We start from the raw sequence: 26,960 nt of genomic DNA, 5'->3' as shown, positions 1-26,960 counted from the left end.
GCCACCCTCGGCCTAGATCTCAGTTTCCAAGGGCTCCTCTAATGCCTGGCCTTGTAAAATCCCAACTCGATTCATGGCAAGAGTTCTCTGAGATCAGTTCCAGAACTGAGTCTCTAATGGCATCACACCAGAGTTCAAGCTGAGGTGGACCCACTCATCTTTTCCAACCACCACACAAAAGACCACTATTCTAACAAAAACACTCAGACATGGCCCTCCTCTTCTTCCATACAGATACTCATCATAACATTCTGGCTGGGGGTTCCCACAGGGGGAGCAGTCTAAGATGGTGTGCAAAGTAAGGTCTCATGCCCATCATGTGCCAAATGTCATGGTGGCCTGGACACCCTTCCCGAGAAACAGGATAGATAAAATGGGCCTGTAGTTAATACTGCTCTGCTTCTCAAATTCGAGGCCTCCTGCCTGCCAGGGGTAGATTCTTTATGTGTACTGGACTCATGAAAACACCCAAACACCTGTGTGCTAGTTACTGGATGGCTTGCAACAACTCATTTGACCCAGAGGATCCCTGTTCTTACTTCATCGGTGTCAGGAGCCTGACCAGAGGAAGGCAAGAGACTTCATCCAATATTACACTTCTTTTTCATCCTTTTAGATGTGCATGGACACATGGGATTTTTCTTGAGTTTCCTGGGGTGCTGAGAATGTAATTCACAGCCACACACAGGGCCAAGAGTCTGATTCAGACACAGCCTTTACAAAGCACTTTACCTAAAAGGCACAGATTGGGCCTCTTCCTTTCCGTTTGAAACTGTTTTCTGGAGGATTCCCAAAGGAGTGCCCTAAAGCAAACACCTCCCTGACATTCAGGGGAACAGAACAATAGGGAGGAAAGAAGCCTGGAGAAAAACTTTTCTTTAATTGAACACTGTGGCACTGACAGCTCCTAATCATGCAACTTGGGTGGCTATCTATGCAAGCAGGGATTCTCCAGAGAGATCCTTACCAGTCATGCTAATTTTTACTTTTCTGAGATGCTTGGCATTCCCGTCAGCAATCCAGTCCATGGCCTTGTCACAGAGCTTGAAGGTGGTACCGATCTTGTTCACAAAAACACGAACCCCTTCAGAGAGTGGCCAAAATTCTGGAAGAATACAGGAACTTGGGATCTTGGTAGGTGTTTCCCATCTGCAAGACAAGGAGCAGTCCATTCATCAATTGGCCTTAAGGAGTCCTGCAAAGATTTCCACTAGACAGGACACATTCACGGCTGCTTTCTTCTCTCTACTCTCTTTAACCACAAACCCAGTGGGATCCACTGACATAGAAAGACTCACTAGTTAACAGTCCATTTCAAACCAACCAACAACAACAACAACAACAAAAAACACGTTTTTCCTACATGATCTCAGAACATGAGACAAAATGCCAAATTGAAACACACACCCACTAAGACACACAAACCACCCCTGTATTTGGTCTGCATCTATCCACTCTGACCTCTGACTGGTGGGTGAAAATTTGTTCCCCAGCAGTGGCCGGTCCTGTCTCAGCTCTGGTCTCCTTGGCCATCTCTGTGTAGTTGTCAGGAGCCAGCAATGAGCCAACACTTCTTTCTCAGGAAAGGCCCCTGTTCAGACCATTCAAGGCATTTGGCTACCCACAACCACCAGGTGCCAAGAAAGAATGACTCTGGCCTTGGTACAGAAAAAACAAGGGAGCCCACTGGGACTGGAATTGCCTCTGGGTGCCTCGCCTCCTGGATCCCACGTTCAGAGAGTTCTATCACCAAGGAAGTGAGGTGAGGTCACTTCCTTCAGGGAAGTGAATGAGGTCACTGCCTTGGCAACCACTTTGCCCTAACAGTTGTTTCCAAGGGTCCCATGAGAGGGAGGCTGCCCCACCTTCCTGTGACATTTTCACAAGTCATAAAGGTCTATATACCCTAGGAGCCCGGGATCAGCAACCCACCCAGGCCTGATTGTGTCCATCTTCCCTGCATTGAGAAGAGAGAGGCTGATTCAGCCATATCCCTTCATCCTCACTGGGTTGTTGGCCATGGAAGATGACTTTAGACCTCACAGGTCCTACCTAGCTGCCTACATTGGCTCCAGGGATCATTTCTGCATCTACCTTTGAGCTTCTCAGCAGCTGGAGGATTCCCTACATACCTGTATGGCAAGATCAACTCAGGACCTGCTGTTATGTGAAAATAGATTGAGGGAACAGAGTCTGCTTCAGGGTCATATCAGGTTCGATTTGGCTTAGGAGTCATTCTGCTGGATGAATACGGGGATTGGGCAACTGGGATATTTATAAGAATGGAAGGTGAAAACTAGGTAAGAGCTGAAGCACACAAGGGTGTTGGGCCCTTGATTTGGATACATAGTTTTGAATTATGTTCTACAGAGGTGAATCCTCTAAATCCATATACAATGGCATAAGATCTTGTACCTGGGACCACCGAATGTGAAAGAGAACTTCCAGTGATATTGAGATAGTAGACAGGATTCCAGTGTAGGGTAAGGAAGAAGAGTGAGTTTAGGATTTGGGCAAAAGGCCCTTTTTGCAATCGAATGAATTTCTATTAGAGTGTAAATGGGAATGTCAGCACACATGAAGAGTCAGTCACAACAAGGCACTTGGGGAAATAGATATCAATTGGGATGTTAGGAGATCGGGCCAAGTACAAAATGAGTGATAAGATCAGGGATATTTTCAACAGGGGGGTGGTTGAATACACTATCCTAGGAAGAAACAACTATACGCTCACCATAGGATTGAATATTGAAAACAATAGGCAAAGCGGACTTAGATGATTTTAGTAATCCATGCTCTCATTAAAATCAGGCTTTGGAAGAATCATAAGGTGAGTGTCAGTTTTGCATTTGGTGTCCAGAAGATGATGTGATGAAAGGAATACAGGGAGGAGGTGACATGTGTATTTCTTCCACCATTTCTGGGAGCATGTTTTCAAACCCTGTCATTTAGAGTTTGGGGATAAAAATAGGTGCACCCTGGGTTTGCGTATATAGAGATGATGCATGAATAGACCATAGGGTGAATAAAAAATATAACTGGTTACTATTTTAAATAATGGATTGAATTGATATTTTAAAAAATACATGAAATCTGGTATTCAGATAAACATTCAATCCAAGTAGGTGTACGTCTAGTGGTAATATTAGGGTTACTAATTACACCAAACTGTGAGTTTTGCTTCGAAAATGATGATGGAATTCAAAAGTAATGTTTTATAAAAGAAATCTCATGAAAAAGCAAGTAAAGCAACATGGAGAAATACATGGGTTCTGATACAGGGAGTGAATGTAAGTGAATCATATGCATGTCAATTTGTGAATATTGGATGCAATGATACATCCTATGATACGAAGAAATAGGAATTTAACAATTTTGAATGAAAATTTACTTCAAAATACACATCACGTCCCGTATGAATAGACTTTCATTGATGTTAAACTGGGTCACTTACTGAAGAAATATTAGGGTTAGTACTCAATATTCACTGAAGTTCATTTTGAGAATTCAGAAATGAATATGTATGTCAAGAAAATGTATATTTCTGAGAAATATCTTGTGAAAAGTTGATTATAAATCCACCCAGATGGACATTAAAGAATCAAGGTAGTATAAGTATTGACACAGAGATTCAATATTTCAAAGGGCAAAATGAAAAACGAGTCTAAGATATATGCGAACACGTGCCACATAACAATCTTCCACTGTCATCCACCACAATGCCTTGACATTACTATCACCCCAAATAAGACACAATGAGAGGAGAAGAGGAACAAAATCTGTGAATACATATCTGGAATTGGAAATTCTGAGGAGCTCACAAACTTGGGTGTGGCACAAGAGATCCCAATGGTAGGGGACAGGGTAAACATTCCACAAACATGGAACTTTGCTGGCCTAATGACTTCTTGACTATCTGCCTCTGACATTTGTGCACTAGAAATATAGCTTTGTGCTTTAGCTTCCTTTGCAGTGAGACCAGGAAAGCTTGGTCTCAGTCTATGTGAACAAGAGGACATGGTTTCCTATTTCCCAATACGAACAGGAGGCAGCAGAGCTGAATCCTCTCTTTGCAGGTAACTGTGGCCGTTGGGGTATGAGTGTCTCCCTGGGGGGATTGTGAAGCCTTTGGCTCACAGTCCAGTTTTAATGGCATTTCTTGCAGCTTCCCTGGAAATTTGGTGTTTGTTTTTGAAATACATAAAGGTCAACCGGGACACAGTGCTGGAGGGAGCTCTGTCACGTGGGGTGAGTCAGGGTCTGACGGAAAAAACACAAACTGGGCTGCTACCCCATATATCTTTCCCAATTGAGCGTAGCAACTTGATTCTGAGCATCGCACCAGATCCTCTCCCCACAACAACATGCCTTTACATTTTAGGGTCTGCTGGCTGCACCTTGTCAGTCACATGTCATTTGGATACCAATGACAGAACCACAGGGGCTCACCACAGATGTTGGTCACACACCTGCACTCCATTGCTCCAGACCCAGTTCCCTGCTGGCTCCTACTCACTGACATCTCTGTTCTTCACCATGGTCATGAATTCCACTCAGTCAAAAACGGCAATGGCGGGTTCAGTCATGATGAGCAACAGGAGATCTAAAGGTTCTCCAGGGATTTCTGGTCATGGGATTCTCAAAACCTTCATGTTATTGGCCTAGCCATATTTCAAGAATGAAGAAGTTGGCACTGTGGGTTTTGATTCATTCACGAGCCATTAAGGGTTGAGGAATCTCCTTTCAGTAAAAGCTCTGGAGATCGCATGCAGGCAAGGCTTTTCACGGAGTGGCGAAAGGTCACAGGAACCCAGGCCCATTGGGGGTCTAAATTATGAGGTTCATGTGAGTTTTGGCTCTCAACTATAGCTGAAAAGGCTTTAACAGCAAAATCATGTGAAATCCTGGCTGAGATTCCCAGTGCTGTGGAGGAAGCCACCCTCGGCCTACATCTCAGTTTCCAAGGGCTCCTCTAATGCCTGGCCTTGTAAAATCCCAACTCGATTCATGGCAAGAGTTCTCTGAGATCAGTTCCAGAACTGAGTCTCTAATGGCATCACACCAGAGTTCAAGCTGAGGTGGACCCACTCATCTTTTCCAACCACCACACAAAAGACCACTATTCTAACAAAAACACTCAGACATGGCCCTCCTCTTCTTCCATACAGATACTCATCATAACATTCTGGCTGGGGGTTTCCATAGGGGGAGCAGTCTAAGATGGTGTGCAAAGTAAGGTCTCATGCCCATCATGTGCCAAATGTCATGGTGGCCTGGACACCCTTCCTGAGAAACAGGATAGATAAAATGGGCCTGTAGTTAATACTGCTCTGCTTCTCAAATTCGAGGCCTCCTGCCTGCCAGGGGTAGATTCTTTATATGTACTGGACTCATGAAAACACCCAAACACCTGTGTGCTAGTTACTGGATGGCTTGCAACAACTCATTTGACCCAGAGGATCCCTGTTCTTACTTCATCGGTGTCAGGAGCCTGACCAGAGGAAGGCAAGAGACTTCATCCAATATTACACTTCTTTTTCATCCTTTTAGATGTGCATGGACACATGGGATTTTTCTTGAGTTTCCTGGGGTGCTGAGAATGTAATTCACAGCCACACACAGGGCCAAGAGTCTGATTCAGACACAGCCTTTACAAAGCACTTTACCTAAAAGGCACAGATTGGGCCTCTTCCTTTCCGTTTGAAACTGTTTTCTGGAGGATTCCCAAAGGAGTGCCCTAAGGAAAACACCTCCCTGACATTCAGGGGAACAGAACAATAGGGAGGAAAGAAGCCTGGAGAAAAACTTTTCTTTAATTGAACACTGTGGCACTGACAGCTCCTAATCATGCAACTTGGGTGGCTATCTATGCAAGCAGGGATTCTCCAGAGAGATCCTTACCAGTCATGCTAATTTTTACTTTTCTGAGATGCTTGGCATTCCCGTCAGCAATCCAGTCCATGGCCTTGTCACAGAGCTTGAAGGTGGTACCCATCTTGTTCACAAAAACACGAACCCCTTCAGAGAGTGGCCAAAATTCTGGAAGAATACAGGAACTTGGGATCTTGGTAGGTGTTTCCCATCTGCAAGACAAGCAGCAGTCCATTCATCAATTGGCCTTGAGGAGTCCTGCAAAGATTTCCACTAGGCAGGACACATTCACGGCGGCTTTCTTCTCTCTACTCTCTTTAACCACAAACCCAGTGGGATCCACTGACTCTATAGAAAGACTCACTAGTTAACAGTCCATTTCAAACCAACAAACAACAACAACAACAACAAACACGTTTTTCCTACATGATCTCAGAACATGAGACAAAATGCCAAATTGAAACACACACCCACTAAGACACACAAACCACCCCTGTATTTGATCTGCATCTATCCACTCTGACCTCTGACTGGTGGGTGAAAATTTGTTCCCCAGCAGTGGCCGGTCCTGTCTCAGCTCTGGTCTCCCTGGCCATCTCTGTGTAGTTGTCAGGAGCCAGCAATGAGCCAACACTTCTTTCTCAGGAAAGGCCCCTGTTCAGACCATTCAAGGCATTTGGCTACCCACACATCACCAGGTGCCAAGAAAGAATGACTCTGGCCTTGGTACAGAAAAAACAAGGGAGCCCACTGGGACTGGAATTGCCTCTGGGTTCCTCGCCTCCTGGATCCCACGTTCAGAGAGTTCCATCACCAAGGAAGTGAGGTGAGGTCACTTCCTTCAGGGAAGTGAATGAGGTCACTGCCTTGGCAACCACTTTGTCCTAACAGTTGTTTCCAAGGGTCCCATGAGAGGGAGGCTGCCCCACCTTCCTGTGACATTTTCACAAGTCATAAAGGTCTATATACCCTAGGAGCCCGGGATCAGCAACCCACCAAGGCCTGATTGTGTCCATCTTCCCTGCATTGAGAAGAGAGAGGCTGATTCAGCCACATCCCTTCATGCTCACTGGGTTGTTGGCCATGGAAGATGACTTTAGACCTCACAGGTCCTACCTAGCTGCCTACATTGGCGCCAGGGATCATTTCTGCATCTACCTTTGAGCTTCTCAGCAGCTGGAGGATTCCCTACATAGCTGTATGGCAAGATCAACTCAGGACCTGCTGTTATGTGAAAATAGATTGAGGGAACAGAGTCTGCTTCAGGGTCATATCAGGTTCGATTTGGCTTAGGAGTCATTCTGCTGGATGAATACGGGGATTGGGCAACTGGGATATTTATAAGAATGGAAGGTGAAAACTAGGTAAGAGCTGAAGCACACAAGGGTGTTGGGCCCTTGATTTGGATACATAGTTTTGAATTATGTTCTGCAGAGGTGAATCCTCTAAATCCATATACAATGGCATAAGATCTTGTACCTGGGACCACTGAATGTGAAAGAGAACTTCCAGTGATATTGAGATAGTAGACAGGATTCCAGTGTAGGGTAAGGAAGAAGAGTGAGTTTAGGATTTGGGCAAAAGGCCCTTTTTGCAATCGAATGAATTTCTATTAGAGTGTAAATGGGAATGTCAGCACACATGAAGAGTCAGTCACAACAAGGCACTTGGGGAAATAGATATCAATTGGGATGTTAGGAGATCGGGCAAAGTACAAAATGAGTGATAAGATCAGGGATATTTTCAACAGGGGGGTGGTTGAATACACTATCCTAGGAAGAAACAAGTGTACGCTCACCATAGGATTGAATATTGAAAACAATAGGCAAAGCGGACTTAGATGATTTTAGTAATCCATGCTCTCATTAAAATCAGGCTTTGGAAGAATCATAAGGTCAGTTGAGTTTTGCATTTGGTGTCCAGAAGATGATGGGATGAAAGGAATACAGGGAGGAGGTGACATGTGTATTTCTTCCACCATTTCTGGGAGCATGTTTTCAAACCCTGTCATTTAGAGTTTGGGGATAAAAATAGGTGCACCCTGGGTTTACGTATATAGAGATGATGCATGAATAGACCATAGGGTGAATAAAAAATATAACTGGTTACTATTTTAAATAATGGATTGAATTGATATTTTAAAAAATACATGAAATCTGGTATTCAGATAAACATTCAATCCAAGTAGGTGTACGTCTAGTGGTAATATTAGTGTTATGAATTACACCAAACTGTGAGGTTTGCTTCGAAGATGATGATGGAATTCAAAAGTAATGTTTTATAAAAGAAATCTCATGAAAAAGCAAGTAAAGCAACATGGAGAAATACATGGGTTCTGATACAGGGAGTGAATGTAAGTGAATCATATGCATGTCAATTTGTGAATATTGGATAAAATGATACATCCTATGATACGAAGAAATAGGAATTTAACAATTTTGAATGAAAATTTACTTGAAAATACACATCACGTCCCGTATGAATAGACTTTCATTGATGTTAAACTGGGTCACTTACTGAAGAAATAATAGGGTTAGTACTCAATATTCACTGAAGTTCATTTTGAGAATTCAGAAATGAATATGTATGTCAAGAAAATGTATATTTCTGAGAAATATCTTGTGAAAAGTTGATTATAAATCCACCAAGATGGACATTAAAGAATCAAGGTAGTATAAGCATTGACACAGAGATTCAATATTTCAAAGGGCAAAATGAAAAACGAGTCTAAGATATATGCGAACACGTGCCACATAACAATCTTCCACTGTCATCCACCACAATGCCTTGACATTACTATCACCCCAAATAAGACACAATGAGAGGAGAAGAGGAACAAAATCTGTGAATACATATCTGGAATTGGAAATTCTGAGGAGCTCACAAACTTGGGTGTGGCACAAGAGATCCCAATGGTAGGGGACAGGGTAAACATTCCACAAACATGGAACTTTGCTGGCCTAATGACTTCTTGACTATCTGCCTCTGACATTTGTGCACTAGAAATATAGCTTTGTGCTTTAGCTTCCTTTGCAGTGAGACCAGGAAAGCTTGGTCTCAGTCTATGTGAACAGGAGGACATGGTTTCCTATTTCCCAATACGAACAGGAGGCAGCAGAGCTGAATCCTCTCTTTGCAGGTAACTGTGGCCATTGGGGTATGAGTGTCTCCCTGGGGGGATTGTGAAGCCTTTGGCTCACAGTCCAGTTTTAATGGCATTTCTTGCAGCTTCCCTGGAAATTTGGTGTTTGTTTTTGAAATACATAAAGGTCAACCGGGACACAGTGCTGGAGGGAGCTCTGTCACGTGGGGTGAGTCAGGGTGTGACGGAAAAAACACAAACTGGGCTGCTACCCCAGATATCTTTCCCACTTGAGCGTAGCAACTTGATTCTGAGCATCGCACCAGATCCTCTCCCCACAACAACATGCCTTTACATTTTAGGGTCTGCTGGCTGCACCTTGTCAGTCACATGTCATTTGGATACCAATGACAGAACCACAGGGGCTCACCACAGATGTTGGTCACACACCTGCACTCCATTGCTCCAGACCCAGTACCCTGCTGGCTCCTACTCACTGACATCTCTGTTCTTCACCATGGTCATGAATTCCACTCAGTCAAAAACGGCAATGGCGGGTTCAGTCATGAGGAGCAACAGGTGATCTAAAGGTTCTCCAGGGATTTCTGGTCATGGGATTCTCAAAACCTTCATGTTATTGGCCTAGCCATATCTCAAGAATGAAGAAGTTGGCACTGTGGGTTTTGATTCATTCACGAGCCATTAAGGGTTGAGGAATCTCCTTTCAGTAAAAGCTCTGGAGATCGCATGCAGGCAAGGCTTTTCACGGAGTGGCGAAAGGTCACAGGAACCCAGGCCCATTGGGGGTCTAAAATATGAGGTTCATGTGAGTTTTGGCTCTCAACTATAGCTGAAAAGGCTTTAACAGCAAAATCATGTGAAATCCTGGCTGAGATTCCCAGTGCTGTGGAGGAAGCCACCCTCGGCCTAGATCTCAGTTTCCAAGGGCTCCTCTAATGCCTGGCCTTGTAAAATCCCAACTCGATTCATGGCAAGAGTTCTCTGAGATCAGTTCCAGAACTGAGTCTCTAATGGCATCACACCAGAGTTCAAGCTGAGGTGGACCCACTCATCTTTTCCAACCACCACACAAAAGACCACTATTCTAAGAAAAACACTCCCACATGGCCCTCCTCTTCTTCCATACAGATACTCATCATAACATTCTGGCTGGGGGTTTCCATAGGGGGAGCAGTCTAAGATGGTGTGCAAAGTAAGGTCTCATGCCCATCATGTGCCAAATGTCATGGTGGCCTGGACACCCTTCCCGAGAAACAGGATAGATAAAATGGGCCTGTAGTTAATACTGCTCTGCTTCTCAAATTTGAGGCCTCCTGCCTGCCAGGGGTAGATTCTTTATGTGTACTGGACTCATGAAAACACCCAAACACCTGTGTGCTAGTTACTGGATGGCTTGCAACAACTCATTTGACCCAGAGGATCCCTGTTCTTACTTGATCGGTGTCAGGAGCCTGAGCAGAGGAAGGCAAGAGACTTCATCCAATATTACACTTCTTTTTCATCCTTTTAGATGTGCATGGACACATGGGATTTTTCTTGAGTTTCCTGAGGTGCTGAGAATGTAATTCACAGCCACACACAGGGCCAAGAGTCTGATTCAGACACAGCCTTTACAAAGCACTTTACCTAAAAGGCACAGATTGGGCCTCTTCCTTTCCGTTTGAAACTGTTTTCTGGAGGATTCTCAAAGGAGTGCCCTAAGGCAAACACCTCCCTGACATTCAGGGGAACAGAACAATAGGGAGGAAAGAAGCCTGGAGAAAAACTTTTCTTTAATTGAACACTGTGGCACTGACAGCTCCTAATCATGCAACTTGGGTGGCTATCTATGCAAGCAGGGATTCTCCAGAGAGATCCTTACCAGTCATGCTAATTTTTACTTTTCTGAGATGCTTGGCATTCCCGTCAGCAATCCAGTCCATGGCCTTGTCACAGAGCTTGAAGGTGGTACCCATCTTGTTCACAAAAACACGAACCCCTTCAGAGAGTGGCCAAAATTCTGGAAGAATACAGGAACTTGGGATCTTGGTAGGTGTTTCCCATCTGCAAGACAAGCAGCAGTCCATTCATCAATTGGCCTTGAGGAGTCCTGCAAAGATTTCCACTAGACAGGACACATTCACGGCTGCATTCTTCTCTCTACTCTCTTTAACCACAAACCCAGTGGGATCCACTGACTCTATATAATAAAGACTCACTAGTTAACAGTCCATTTCAAACCAACAAACAACAACAACAAACACGTTTTTCCTACATGATCTCAGAACATGAGACAAAATGCCAAATTGAAACACACACCCACTAAGACACACAAACCACCCCTGTATTTGGTCTGCATCTATCCACTCTGACCTCTGACTGGTGGGTGAAAATTTGTTCCCCAGCAGTGGCCGGTCCTGTCTCAGCTCTGGTCTCCCTGGCCATCTCTGTGTAGTTGTCAGGAGCCAGCAATGAGCCAACACTTCTTTCTCAGGAAAGGCCCCTGTTCAGACCATTCAAGGCATTTGGCTACCCACACATCACCAGGTGCCAAGAAAGAATGACTCTGGCCTTGGTACAGAAAAAACAAGGGAGCCCACTGGGACTGGAATTGCCTCTGGGTGCCTCACCTCCTGGATCCCACGTTCAGAGAGTTCCATCACCAAGGAAGTGAGGTGAGGTCACTTCCTTCAGGGAAGTGAATGAGGTCACTGCCTTGGCAACCACTTTGTCCTAACAGTTGTTTCCAAGGGTCCCATGAGAGGGAGGCTGCCCCACCTTCCTGTGACATTTTCACAAGTCATAAAGGTCTATATACCCTAGGAGCCCGGGATCAGCAACCCACCCAGGCCTGATTGTGTCCATCTTCCCTGCATTGAGAAGAGAGAGGCTGATTCAGCCACATCCCTTCATCCTCACTGGGTTGTTGGCAATGGAAGATGACTTTAGACCTCACAGGTCCTACCTAGCTGCCTACATTGGCTCCAGGGATCATTTCTGCATCTACCTTTGAGCTTCTCAGCAGCTGGAGGATTCCCTACATACCTGTATGGACCTGCTGTTATATGAAAATAGATTGAGGGAACAGGGTCTGCTTCAGGGTCATATCAGGTTCGATTTGGCTTAGGAGTCATTCTGCTGGATGAATACGGGGATTGGGCAACTGGGATATTTATAAGAATGGAAGGTGAAAACTAGGTAAGAGCTGAAGCACACAAGGGTGTTGGGCCCTTGATTTGGATACATAGTTTTGAATTATGTTCTGCAGAGGTGAATCCTCTAAATCCATATACAATGGCATAAGATCTTGTACCTGGGACCACTGAATGTGAAAGAGAACTTCCAGTGATATTGAGATAGTAGACAGGATTCCAGTGTAGGGTAAGGAAGAAGAGTGAGTTTAGGATTTGGGCAAAAGGCCCTTTTTGCAATCGAATGAATTTCTATTAGAGTGTAAATGGGAATGTCAGCACACATGAAGAGTCAGTCACAACAAGGCACTTGGGGAAATAGATATCAATTGGGATGTTAGGAGATCGGGCAAAGTACAAAATGAGTGATAAGATCAGGGATATTTTCAACAGGGGGGTGGTTGAATACACTATCCTAGGAAGAAACAAGTGTACGCTCACCATAGGATTGAATATTGAAAACAATAGGCAAAGCGGACTTAGATGATTTTAGTAATCCATGCTCTCATTAAAATCAGGCTTTGGAAGAATCATAAGGTGAGTGTGAGTTTTGCATTTGGTGTCCAGAAGATGATGGGATGAAAGGAATACAGGGAGGAGGTGACATGTGTATTTCTTCCACCATTTCTGGGAGCATGTTTTCAAACCCTGTCTAATTTAGAGTTGGGGGATAAAAATAGGTGCACCCTGGGTTTACGTATATAGAGATGATGCATGAATAGACCATAGGGTGAATAAAAAATATAACTGGTTACTATTTTAAATAATGGATTGAATTGATATTTTAAAAAATACATGAAATCTGGTATTCAGATAAACATTCAATCCAAGTAGGTGTACGTCTAGTGGTAATATTAGGGTTACTAATTACACCAAACTGTGAGTTTTGCTTCGAAAATGATGATGGAATTCAAAAGTAATGTTTTATAAAAGAAATCTCATGAAAAAGCAAGTAAAGCAACATGGAGAAATACATGGGTTCTGATACAGGGAGTGAATGTAAGTGAATCATATGCATGTCAATTTGTGAATATTGGATGAAATGCTACATCCTATGATACGAAGAAATAGGAATTTAACAATTTTGAATGAAAATTTACTTCAAAACACACATCACGTCCCGTATGAATAGACTTTCATTGATGTTAAACTGGGTCACTTACTGAAGAAATAATAGGGTTAGTACTCAATATTCACTGAAGTTCATTTTGAGAATTCAGAAATGAATATGTATGTCAAGAAAATGTATATTTCTGAGAAATATCTTGTGAAAAGTTGATTATAAATCCACCAAGATGGACATTAAAGAATCAAGGTAGTATAAGTATTGACACAGAGATTCAATATTTCAAAGGGCAAAATGAAAAACGAGTCTAAGATATATGCGAACACGTGCCACATAACAATCTTCCACTGTCATCCACCACAATGCCTTGACATTACTATCACCCCAAATAAGACACAATGAGAGGAGAAGAGGAACAAAATCTGTGAATACATATCTGGAATTGGAAATTCTGAGGAGCTCACAAACTTGGGTGTGGCACAAGAGATCCCAATGGTAGGGGACAGGGTAAACATTCCACAAACATGGAACTTTGCTGGCCTAATGACTTCTTGACTATCTGCCTCTGACATTTGTGCACTAGAAATATAGCTTTGTGCTTTAGCTTCCTTTGCAGTGAGACCAGGAAAGCTTGGTCTCAGTCTATGTGAACAGGAGGACATGGTTTCCTATTTCCCAATACGAACAGGAGGCAGCAGAGCTGAATCCTCTCTTTGCAGGTAACTGTGGCCATTGGGGTATGAGTGTCTCCCTGGGGGGATTGTGAAGCCTTTGGCTCACAGTCCAGTTTTAATGGCATTTCTTGCAGCTTCCCTGGAAATTTGGTGTTTGTTTTTGAAATACATAAAGGTCAACCGGGACACAGTGCTGGAGGGAGCTCTGTCACGTGGGGTGAGTCAGGGTGTGACGGAAAAAACACAAACTGGGCTGCTACCCCAGATATCTTTCCCACTTGAGCGTAGCAACTTGATTCTGAGCATCGCACCAGATCCTCTCCCCACAACAACATGCCTTTACATTTTAGGGTCTGCTGGCTGCACCTTGTCAGTCACATGTCATTTGGATACCAATGACAGATCCACAGGGGCTCACCACAGATGTTGGTCACACACCTGCACTCCATTGCTCCAGACCCAGTTCCCTGCTGGGGCCTACTCACTGACATCTCTGTTCTTCTCCATGGTCATGAATTCCACTCAGTCAAAAACGGCAATGGCGGGTTCAGTCATGATGAGCAACAGGAGATCTAAATGTTCTCCAGGGATTTCTGGTCATGGGATTCTCAAAACCTTCACGTTATTGGCCTAGCCATATTTCAAGAATGAAGAAGTTGGCACTGTGGGTTTTTTTCAATTGGCCTTGAGGAGTCCTGCAAAGATTTCCACTAGACAGGACACATTCACGGCTGCATTCTTCTCTCTACTCTCTTTAACCACAAACCCAGTGGGATCCACTGACATAGAAAGACTCACTAGTTAACAGTCCATTTCAAACCAACAAACAACAACAACAACAACAAACACGTTGTTCCTACATGATCTCAGAACATGAGACAAAATGCCAAATTGAAACACACACCCACTAAGACACACAAACCACCCCTGTATTTGGTCTGCATCTATCCACTCTGACCTCTGACTGGTGGGTGAAAATTTGTTCCCCAGCAGTGGCCGGTCCCGTCTCAGCTCTGGTCTCTTGGCCATCTCTGTGTAGTTGTCAGGAGCCAGCAATGAGCCAACACTTCTTTCTCAGGAAAGGCCCCTGTTCAGACCATTCAAGGCATTTGGCTACCCACACATCACCAGGTGCCAAGAAAGAATGACTCTGGCCTTGGTACAGAAAAAACAAGGGAGCCCACTGGGACTGGAATTGCCTCTGGGTTCCTCGCCTCCTGGATCCCACGTTCAGAGAGTTCCATCACCAAGGAAGTGAGGTGAGGTCACTTCCTTCAGGGAAGTGAATGAGGTCACTGCCTTGGCAACCACTTTGTCCTAACAGTTGTTTCCAAGGGTCCCATGAGAGGGAGGCTGCCCCACCTTCCTGTGACATTTTCACAAGTCATAAAGGTCTATATACCCTAGGAGCCTGGGATCAGCAACCCACCCAGGCCTGATTGTGTCCATCTTCCCTGCATTGAGAAGAGAGAGGCTGATTCAGCCACATCCCTTCATGCTCACTGGGTTTTTGGCCATGGAAGATGACTTTAGACCTCACAGGTCCTACCTAGCTGCCTACATTGGCTCCAGGGATCATTTCTGCATCTACCTTTGAGCTTCTCAGCAGCTGGAGGATTCCCTACATACCTGTATGGCAAGATCAACTCAGGACCTGCTGTTATGTGAAAATAGATTGAGGGAACAGAGTCTGCTTCAGGGTCATATCAGGTTCGATTTGGCTTAGGAGTCATTCTGCTGGATGAATACGGGGATTGGGCAACTGGGATATTTATAAGAATGGAAGGTGAAAACTAGGTAAGAGCTGAAGCACACAAGGGTGTTGGGCCCTTGATTTGGATACATAGTTTTGAATTATGTTCTGCAGAGGTGAATCCTCTAAATCCATATACAATGGCATAAGATCTTGGACCTGGGACCACTGAATGTGAAAGAGAACTTCCAGTGATATTGAGATAGTAGACAGGATTCCAGTGTAGGGTAAGGAAGAAGAGTGAGTTTAGGATTTGGGCAAAAGGCCCTTTTTGCAATCGAATGAATTTCTATTAGAGTGTAAATGGGAATGTCAGCACACATGAAGAGTCAGTCACAACAAGGCACTTGGGGAAATAGATATCAATTGGGATGTTAGGAGATCGGGCCAAGTACAAAATGAGTGATAAGATCAGGGATATTTTCAACAGGGGGGTGGTTGAATACACTATCCTAGGAAGAAACAAGTGTACGCTCACCATAGGATTGAATATTGAAAACAATAGGCAAAGCGGACTTAGATGATTTTAGTAATCCATGCTCTCATTAAAATCAGGCTTTGGAAGAATCATAAGGTGAGTGTCAGTTTTGCATTTGGTGTCCAGAAGATGATGTGATGAAAGGAATACAGGGAGGAGGTGACATGTGTATTTCTTCCACCATTTCTGGGAGCATGTTTTCAAACCCTGTCATTTAGAGTTTGGGGATAAAAATAAGTGCACCCTGGGTTTACATATATAGAGATGATGCATGAATAGACCATAGGGTGAATAAAAAATATAACTGGTTACTATTTGAAATAATGGATTGAATTGATATTTTAAAAAATACATGAAATCTGGTATTCAGATAAATATTCAATCCAAGTAGGTGTACGTCTAGTGGTAATATTAGGGTTACTAATTACACCAAACTGTGAGTTTTGCTTCGAAAATGATGATGGAATTCAAAAGTAATGTTTTATAAAAGAAATCTCATGAAAAAGCAAGTAAAGCAACATGGAGAAATACATGAGTTCTGATACAGGGAGTGAATGTAAGTGAATCATATGCATGTCAATTTGTGAATATTGGATGAAATGATATATCCTATGATACGAAGAAATAGGAATTTAACAATTTTGAATGAAAATTTACTTCAAAACACACATCACGTCCCGTATGAATAGACTTTCATTGATGTTAAACTGGGTCACTGACTGAAGAAATATTAGGGTTAGTACTCAATATTCACTGAAGTTCATTTTGAGAATTCAGAAATGAATATGTATGTCAAGAAAATGTATATTTCTGAGAAATATCTTGTGAAAAGTGGATTATAAATCCACCCAGATGGACATTAAAGAATCAAGGTAGTATAAGTATTGACACAGAGATTCAATATTTCAAAGGGCAAAATGAAAAACGAGTCTAAGATATATGCGAACACGTGCCACATAACAATCTTCCACTGTCATCCACCACAATGCCTTGACATTACTATCACCCCAAATAAGACACAATGAGAGGAGAAGAGGAACAAAATCTGTGAATACATATCTGGAATTGGAAATTCTGAGGAGCTCACAAACTTGGGTGTGGCACAAGAGATCCCAATGGTAGGGGACAGGGTAAACATTCCACAAACATGGAACTTTGCTGGCCTAATGACTTCTTGACTATCTGCCTCTGACATTTGTGCACTAGAAATATAGCTTTGTGCTTTAGCTTCCTTTGCAGTGAGACCAGGAAAGCTTGGTCTCAGTCTATGTGAACAAGAGGACATGGTTTCCTATTTCCCAATACGAACAGGAGGCAGCAGAGCTGAATCCTCTCTTTGCAGGTAACTGTGGCCATTGGGGTATGAGTGTCTCCCTGGGGGGATTGTGAAGCCTTTGGCTCACAGTCCAGTTTTAATGGCATTTCTTGCAGCTTCCCTGGAAATTTGGTGTTTGTTTTTGAAATACATAAAGGTCAACCGGGACACAGTGCTGGAGGGAGCTCTGTCACGTGCGGTGAGTCAGGGTCTGACGGAAAAAACACAAACTGGGCTGCTACCCCAGATATCTTTCCCACTTGAGCGTAGCAACTTGATTCTGAGCATCGCACCAGATCCTCTCCCCACAACAACATGCCTTTACATTTTAGGGTCTGCTGGCTGCACCTTGTCAGTCACATGTCATTTGGATACCAATGACAGATCCACAGGTGCTCACCACAGATGTTGGTCACACACCTGCACTCCATTGCTCCAGACCCAGTTCCCTGCTGGCTCCTACTCACTGACATCTCTGTTCTTCTCCATGGTCATGAATTCCACTCAGTCAAAAACGGCAATGGCGGGTTCAGTCATGATGAGCAACAGGAGATCTAAATGTTCTCCAGGGATTTCTGGTCATGGGATTCTCAAAACCTTCACGTTATTGGCCTAGCCATATTTCAAGAATGAAGAAGTTGGCACTGTGGGTTTTTTTCAATTGGCCTTGAGGCCAACTCGATTCATGGCAAGAGTTCTCTGAGATCAGTTCCAGAACTGAGTCTCTAATGGCATCACACCAGAGTTCAAGCTGAGGTGGACCCACTCATCTTTTCCAACCACCACACAAAAGACCACTATTCTAAGAAAAACACTCCCACATGTCCCTCCTCTTCTTCCATACAGATACTCATCATAACATTCTGGCTGGGGGTTTCCATAGGGGGAGCAGTCTAAGATGGTGTGCAAAGTAAGGTCTCATGCCCATCATGTGCCAAATGTCATGGTCGCCTGGACACCCTTCCTGAGAAACAGGATAGATAAAATGGGCCTGTAGTTAATACTGCTCTGCTTCTCAAATTCGAGGCCTCCTGCCTGCCAGGGGTAGATTCTTTATGTGTACTGGACTCATGAAAACACCCAAACACCTGTGTGCTAGTTACTGGATGGCTTGCAACAACTCATTTGACCCAGAGGATCCCTGTTCTTACTTCATCGGTGTCAGGAGCCTGACCAGAGGAAGGCAAGAGACTTCATCCAATATTACACTTCTTTTTCATCCTTTTAGATGTGCATGGACACATGGGATTTTTCTTGAGTTTCCTGGGGTGCTGAGAATGTAATTCACGGCCACACACAGGGCCAAGAGTCTGATTCAGACACAGCCTTTACAAAGCACTTTACCTAAAAGGCACAGATTGGGCCTCTTCCTTTCCGTTTGAAACTGTTTTCTGGAGGATTCCCAAAGGAGTGCCCTAAGGCAAACACCTCCCTGACATTCAGGGGAACAGAACAATAGGGAGGAAAGAAGCCTGGAGAAAAACTTTTCTTTAATTGAACACTGTGGCACTGACAGCTCCTAGTCATGCAACTTGGGTGGCTATCTATGCAAGCAGGGATTCTCCAGAGAGATCCTTACCAGTCATGCTAATTTTTACTTTTCTGAGATGCTTGGCATTCCCGTCAGCAATCCAGTCCATGGCCTTGTCACAGAGCTTGAAGGTGGTACCGATCTTGTTCACAAAAACACGAACCCCTTCAGAGAGTGGCCAAAATTCTGGAAGAATACAGGAACTTGGGATCTTGGTAGGTGTTTCCCATCTGCAAGACAAGCAGCAGTCCATTCATCAATTGGCCTTGAGGAGTCCTGCAAAGATTTCCACTAGACAGGACACATTCACGGCTGCATTCTTCTCTCTACTCTCTTTAACCACAAACCCAGTGGGATCCACTGACTCTATATAATAAAGACTCACTAGTTAACAGTCCATTTCAAACCAACAAACAACAACAACAACAAACACGTTTTTCCTACATGATCTCAGAACATGAGACAAAATGCCAAATTGAAACACACACCCACTAAGACACACAAACCACCCCTGTATTTGGTCTGCATCTATCCACTCTGACCTCTGACTGGTGGGTGAAAATTTGTTCCCCAGCAGTGGCCGGTCCTGTCTCAGCTCTGGTCTCCCTGGCCATCTCTGTGTAGTTGTCAGGAGCCAGCAATGAGCCAACACTTCTTTCTCAGGAAAGGCCCCTGTTCAGACCATTCAAGGCATTTGGCTACCCACACATCACCAGGTGCCAAGAAAGAATGACTCTGGCCTTGGTACAGAAAAAACAAGGTGAAAACTAGGTAAGAGCTGAAGCACACAAGGGTGTTGGGCCCTTGATTTGGATACATAGTTTTGAATTATGTTCTGCAGAGGTGAATCCTCTAAATCCATATACAATGGCATAAGATCTTGTACCTGGGACCACCGAATGTGAAAGAGAACTTCCCGTGATATTGAGATAGTAGACAGGATTCCAGTGTAGGGTAAGGAAGAAGAGTGAGTTTAGGATTTGGGCAAAAGGCCCTTTTTGCAATCGAATGAATTTCTATTAGAGTGTAAATGGGAATGTTAGCACACATGAAGAGTCAGTCACAACAAGGCACTTGGGGAAATAGATATCAATTGGGATGTTAGGAGATCGGGCCAAGTACAAAATGAGTGATAAGATCAGGGATATTTTCAACAGGGGGGTGGTTGAATACACTATCCTAGGAAGAAACCAGTGTACGCTCACCATAGGATTGAATATTGAAAACAATAGGCAAAGCGGACTTAGATGATTTTAGTAATCCATGCTCTCATTAAAATCAGGCTTTGGAAGAATCATAAGGTGAGTGTCAGTTTTGCATTTGGTGTCCAGAAGATGATGTGATGAAAGGAATACAGGGAGGAGGTGACATGTGTATTTCTTCCACCATTTCTGGGAGCATGTATTCAAACCCTGTCTAATTTAGAGTTTGGGGATAAAAATAGGTGCACCCTGGGTTTACGTATATAGAGATGATGCATGAATAGACCATAGGGTGAATAAAAAATATAACTGGTTACTATTTTAAATAATGGATTGAATTGATATTTTAAAAAATACATGAAATCTGGTATTCAGATAAACATTCAATCCAAGTAGGTGTACGTCTAGTGGTAATATTAGGGTTACTAATTACACCAAACTGTGAGTTTTGCTTCGAAAATGATGATGGAATTCAAAAGTAATGTTTTATAAAAGAAATCTCATGAAAAAGCAAGTAAAGCAACATGGAGAAATACATGGGTTCTGATACAGGGAGTGAATGTAAGTGAATCATATGCATGTCAATTTGTGAATATTGGATGAAATGATACATCCTATGATACGAAGAAATAGGAATTTAACAATTTTGCATGAAAATTTACTTCAAAATACACATCACGTCCCGTATGAATAGACTTTCATTGATGTTAAACTGGGTCACTTACTGAAGAAATATTAGGGTTAGTACTCAATATTCACTGAAGTTCATTTTGAGAATTCAGAAATGAATATGTATGTCAAGAAAATGTATATTTCTGAGAAATATCTTGTGAAAAGTGGATTATAAATCCACCCAGATGGACATTAAAGAATCAAGGTAGTATAAGTATTGACACAGAGATTCAATATTTCAAAGGGCAAAATGAAAAACGAGTCTAAGATATATGCGAACACTTGCCACATAACAATCTTCCACTGTCACCCACCACGATGCCTTGACATTACTATCACCCCAAATAAGACACAATGAGAGGAGAAGAGGAACAAAATCTGTGAATACATATCTGGAATTGGAAATTCTGAGGAGCTCACAAACTTGGGTGTGGCACAAGAGATCCCAATGGTAGGGGACAGGGTAAACATTCCAGAAACATGGAACTTTGCTGGCCTAATGACTTCTTGACTATCTGCCTCTGACATTTGTGCACTAGAAATATAGCTTTGTGCTTTAGCTTCCTTTGCAGTGAGACCAGGAAAGCTTGGTCTCAGTCTATGTGAACAGGAGGACATGGTTTCCTATTTCCCAATACGAACAGGAGGCAGCAGAGCTGAATCCTCTCTTTGCAGGTAACTGTGGCCATTGGGGTATGAGTGTCTCCCTGGGGGGATTGTGAAGCCTTTGGCTCACAGTCCAGTTTTAATGGCATTTCTTGCAGCTTCCCTGGAAATTTGGTGTTTGTTTTTGAAATACATAAAGGTCAACCGGGACACAGTGCTGGAGGGAGCTCTGTCACGTGGGGTGAGTCAGGGTGTGACGGAAAAAACACAAACTGGGCTGCTACCCCATATATCTTTCCCACTTGAGGGTAGCAACTTGATTCTGAGCATCGCACCAGATCCTCTCCCCACAACAACATGCCTTTACATTTTAGGGTCTGCTGGCTGCACCTTGTCAGTCACATGTCATTTGGATACCAATGACAGAACCACAGGGGCTCACCACAGATTTTGGTCACACACCTGCACTCCATTGCTCCAGACCCAGTTCCCTGCTGGCTCCTACTCACTGACATCTCTGTTCTTCACCATGGTCATGAATTCCACTCAGTCAAAAACGGCAATGGCGGGTTCAGTCATGATGAGCAACAGGAGATCTAAAGGTTCTCCAGGGATTTCTGGTCATGGGATTCTCAAAACCTTCATGTTATTGGCCTAGCCATATCTCAAGAATGAAGAAGTTGGCACTGTGGGTTTTGATTCATTCACGAGCCATTAAGGGTTGAGGAATCTCCTTTCAGTAAAAGCTCTGGAGATCGCATGCAGGCAAGGCTTTTCACGGAGTGGAAAAAGGTCACAGGAACCCAGGCCCATTGGGGGTCTAAAATATGAGGTTCATGTGAGTTTTGGCTCTCAACTATAGCTGAAAAGGCGTTAACAGCAAAATCAGGTGAAATCCTGGCTGAGATTCCCAGTGCTGTGGAGGAAGCCACCCTCGGCCTAGATCTCAGTTTCCAAGGGCTCCTCTAATGCCTGGCCTTGTAAAATCCCAACTCGATTCATGGCAAGAGTTCTCTGAGATCAGTTCCAGAACTGAGTCTCTAATGGCATCACACCAGAGTTCAAGCTGAGGTGGACCCACTCATCTTTTCCAACCACCACACAAAAGACCACTATTCTAACAAAAACACTCAGACATGGCCCTCCTCTTCTTCCATACAGATACTCATCATAACATTCTGGCTGGGGGTTTCCATAGGGGGAGCAGTCTAAGATGGTGTGCAAAGTAAGGTCTCATGCCCATCATGTGCCAAATGTCATGGTGGCCTGGACACCCTTCCCGAGAAACAGGATAGATAAAATGGGCCTGTAGTTAATACTGCTCTGCTTCTCAAATTCGAGGCCTCCTGCCTGCCAGGGGTAGATTCTTTATGTGTACTGGACTCATGAAAACACCCAAACACCTGTGTGCTAGTTACTGGATGGCTTGCAACAACTCATTTGACCCAGAGGATCCCTGTTCTTACTACATCGGTGTCAGGAGCCTGACCAGAGGAAGGCAAGAGACTTCATCCAATATTACACTTCTTTTTCATCCTTTTAGATCTGCATGGACACATGGGATTTTTCTTGAGTTTCCTGGGGTGCTGAGAATGTAATTCACAGCCACACACAGGGCCAAGAGTCTGATTCAGACACAGCCTTTACAAAGCACTTTACCTAAAAGGCACAGATTGGGCCTCTTCCTTTCCGTTTGAAACTGTTTTCTGGAGGATTCCCAAAGGAGTGCCCTAAGGCAAACACCTCCCTGACATTCAGGGGAACAGAACAATAGGGAGGAAAGAAGCCTGGAGAAAAACTTTTCTTTAATTGAACACTGTGGCACTGACAGCTCCTAATCATGCAACTTGGGTGGCTATCTATGCAAGCAGGGATTCTCCAGAGAGATCCTTACCAGTCATGCTAATTTTTACTTTTCTGAGATGCTTGGCATTCCGGTCAGCAATCCAGTCCATGGCCTTGTCACAGAGCTTGAAGGTGGTACCGATCTTGTTCACAAAAACACGAACCCCTTCAGAGAGTGGCCAAAATTCTGGAAGAATACAGGAACTTGGGATCTTGGTAGGTGTTTCCCATCTGCAAGACAAGCAGCAGTCCATTCATCAATTGGCCTTAAGGAGTCCTGCAAAGATTTCCACTAGACAGGACACATTCACGGCTGCTTTCTTCTCTCTACTCTCTTTAACCACAAACCCAGTGGGATCCACTGACATAGAAAGACTCACTAGTTAACAGTCCATTTCAAACCAACCAACAACAACAACAACAACAAAAAACACGTTTTTCCTACATGATCTCAGAACATGAGACAAAATGCCAAATTGAAACACACACCCACTAAGACACACAAACCACCCCTGTATTTGGTCTGCATCTATCCACTCTGACCTCTGACTGGTGGGTGAAAATTTGTTCCCCAGCAGTGGCCGGTCCTGTCTCAGCTCTGGTCTCCTTGGCCATCTCTGTGTAGTTGTCAGGAGCCAGCAATGAGCCAACACTTCTTTCTCAGGAAAGGCCCCTGTTCAGACCATTCAAGGCATTTGGCTACCCACAACCACCAGGTGCCAAGAAAGAATGACTCTGGCCTTGGTACAGAAAAAACAAGGGAGCCCACTGGGACTGGAATTGCCTCTGGGTGCCTCGCCTCCTGGATCCCACGTTCAGAGAGTTCTATCACCAAGGAAGTGAGGTGAGGTCACTTCCTTCAGGGAAGTGAATGAGGTCACTGCCTTGGCAACCACTTTGCCCTAACAGTTGTTTCCAAGGGTCCCATGAGAGGGAGGCTGCCCCACCTTCCTGTGACATTTTCACAAGTCATAAAGGTCTATATACCCTAGGAGCCTGGGATCAGCAACCCACCCAGGCCTGATTGTGTCCATCTTCCCTGCATTGAGAAGAGAGAGGCTGATTCAGCCACATCCCTTCATGCTCACTGGGTTTTTGGCCATGGAAGATGACTTTAGACCTCACAGGTCCTACCTAGCTGCCTACATTGGCTCCAGGGATCATTTCTGCATCTACCTTTGAGCTTCTCAGCAGCTGGAGGATTCCCTACATACCTGTATGGCAAGATCAACTCAGGACCTGCTGTTATGTGAAAATAGATTGAGGGAACAGAGTCTGCTTCAGGGTCATATCAGGTTCGATTTGGCTTAGGAGTCATTCTGCTGGATGAATACGGGGATTGGGCAACTGGGATATTTATAAGAATGGAAGGTGAAAACTAGGTAAGAGCTGAAGCACACAAGGGTGTTGGGCCCTTGATTTGGATACATAGTTTTGAATTATGTTCTGCAGAGGTGAATCCTCTAAATCCATATACAATGGCATAAGATCTTGGACCTGGGACCACTGAATGTGAAAGAGAACTTCCAGTGATATTGAGATAGTAGACAGGATTCCAGTGTAGGGTAAGGAAGAAGAGTGAGTTTAGGATTTGGGCAAAAGGCCCTTTTTGCAATCGAATGAATTTCTATTAGAGTGTAAATGGGAATGTCAGCACACATGAAGAGTCAGTCACAACAAGGCACTTGGGGAAATAGATATCAATTGGGATGTTAGGAGATCGGGCCAAGTACAAAATGAGTGATAAGATCAGGGATATTTTCAACAGGGGGGTGGTTGAATACACTATCCTAGGAAGAAACAAGTGTACGCTCACCATAGGATTGAATATTGAAAACAATAGGCAAAGCGGACTTAGATGATTTTAGTAATCCATGCTCTCATTAAAATCAGGCTTTGGAAGAATCATAAGGTGAGTGTCAGTTTTGCATTTGGTGTCCAGAAGATGATGTGATGAAAGGAATACAGGGAGGAGGTGACATGTGTATTTCTTCCACCATTTCTGGGAGCATGTTTTCAAACCCTGTCATTTAGAGTTTGGGGATAAAAATAAGTGCACCCTGGGTTTACATATATAGAGATGATGCATGAATAGACCATAGGGTGAATAAAAAATATAACTGGTTACTATTTGAAATAATGGATTGAATTGATATTTTAAAAAATACATGAAATCTGGTATTCAGATAAATATTCAATCCAAGTAGGTGTACGTCTAGTGGTAATATTAGGGTTACTAATTACACCAAACTGTGAGTTTTGCTTCGAAAATGATGATGGAATTCAAAAGTAATGTTTTATAAAAGAAATCTCATGAAAAAGCAAGTAAAGCAACATGGAGAAATACATGAGTTCTGATACAGGGAGTGAATGTAAGTGAATCATATGCATGTCAATTTGTGAATATTGGATGAAATGATATATCCTATGATACGAAGAAATAGGAATTTAACAATTTTGAATGAAAATTTACTTCAAAACACACATCACGTCCCGTATGAATAGACTTTCATTGATGTTAAACTGGGTCACTGACTGAAGAAATATTAGGGTTAGTACTCAATATTCACTGAAGTTCATTTTGAGAATTCAGAAATGAATATGTATGTCAAGAAAATGTATATTTCTGAGAAATATCTTGTGAAAAGTGGATTATAAATCCACCCAGATGGACATTAAAGAATCAAGGTAGTATAAGTATTGACACAGAGATTCAATATTTCAAAGGGCAAAATGAAAAACGAGTCTAAGATATATGCGAACACGTGCCACATAACAATCTTCCACTGTCATCCACCACAATGCCTTGACATTACTATCACCCCAAATAAGACACAATGAGAGGAGAAGAGGAACAAAATCTGTGAATACATATCTGGAATTGGAAATTCTGAGGAGCTCACAAACTTGGGTGTGGCACAAGAGATCCCAATGGTAGGGGACAGGGTAAACATTCCACAAACATGGAACTTTGCTGGCCTAATGACTTCTTGACTATCTGCCTCTGACATTTGTGCACTAGAAATATAGCTTTGTGCTTTAGCTTCCTTTGCAGTGAGACCAGGAAAGCTTGGTCTCAGTCTATGTGAACAAGAGGACATGGTTTCCTATTTCCCAATACGAACAGGAGGCAGCAGAGCTGAATCCTCTCTTTGCAGGTAACTGTGGCCATTGGGGTATGAGTGTCTCCCTGGGGGGATTGTGAAGCCTTTGGCTCACAGTCCAGTTTTAATGGCATTTCTTGCAGCTTCCCTGGAAATTTGGTGTTTGTTTTTGAAATACATAAAGGTCAACCGGGACACAGTGCTGGAGGGAGCTCTGTCACGTGCGGTGAGTCAGGGTCTGACGGAAAAAACACAAACTGGGCTGCTACCCCAGATATCTTTCCCACTTGAGCGTAGCAACTTGATTCTGAGCATCGCACCAGATCCTCTCCCCACAACAACATGCCTTTACATTTTAGGGTCTGCTGGCTGCACCTTGTCAGTCACATGTCATTTGGATACCAATGACAGATCCACAGGTGCTCACCACAGATGTTGGTCACACACCTGCACTCCATTGCTCCAGACCCAGTTCCCTGCTGGCTCCTACTCACTGACATCTCTGTTCTTCTCCATGGTCATGAATTCCACTCAGTCAAAAACGGCAATGGCGGGTTCAGTCATGATGAG

The sequence above is a fragment of the Urocitellus parryii genome, chromosome 16 (assembly GCF_045843805.1).
Source record: "Urocitellus parryii isolate mUroPar1 chromosome 16, mUroPar1.hap1, whole genome shotgun sequence".
Lineage (NCBI taxonomy): Eukaryota > Metazoa > Chordata > Mammalia > Rodentia > Sciuridae > Urocitellus > Urocitellus parryii.
Note: the sequence above shows the minus strand (reverse complement) of the source record.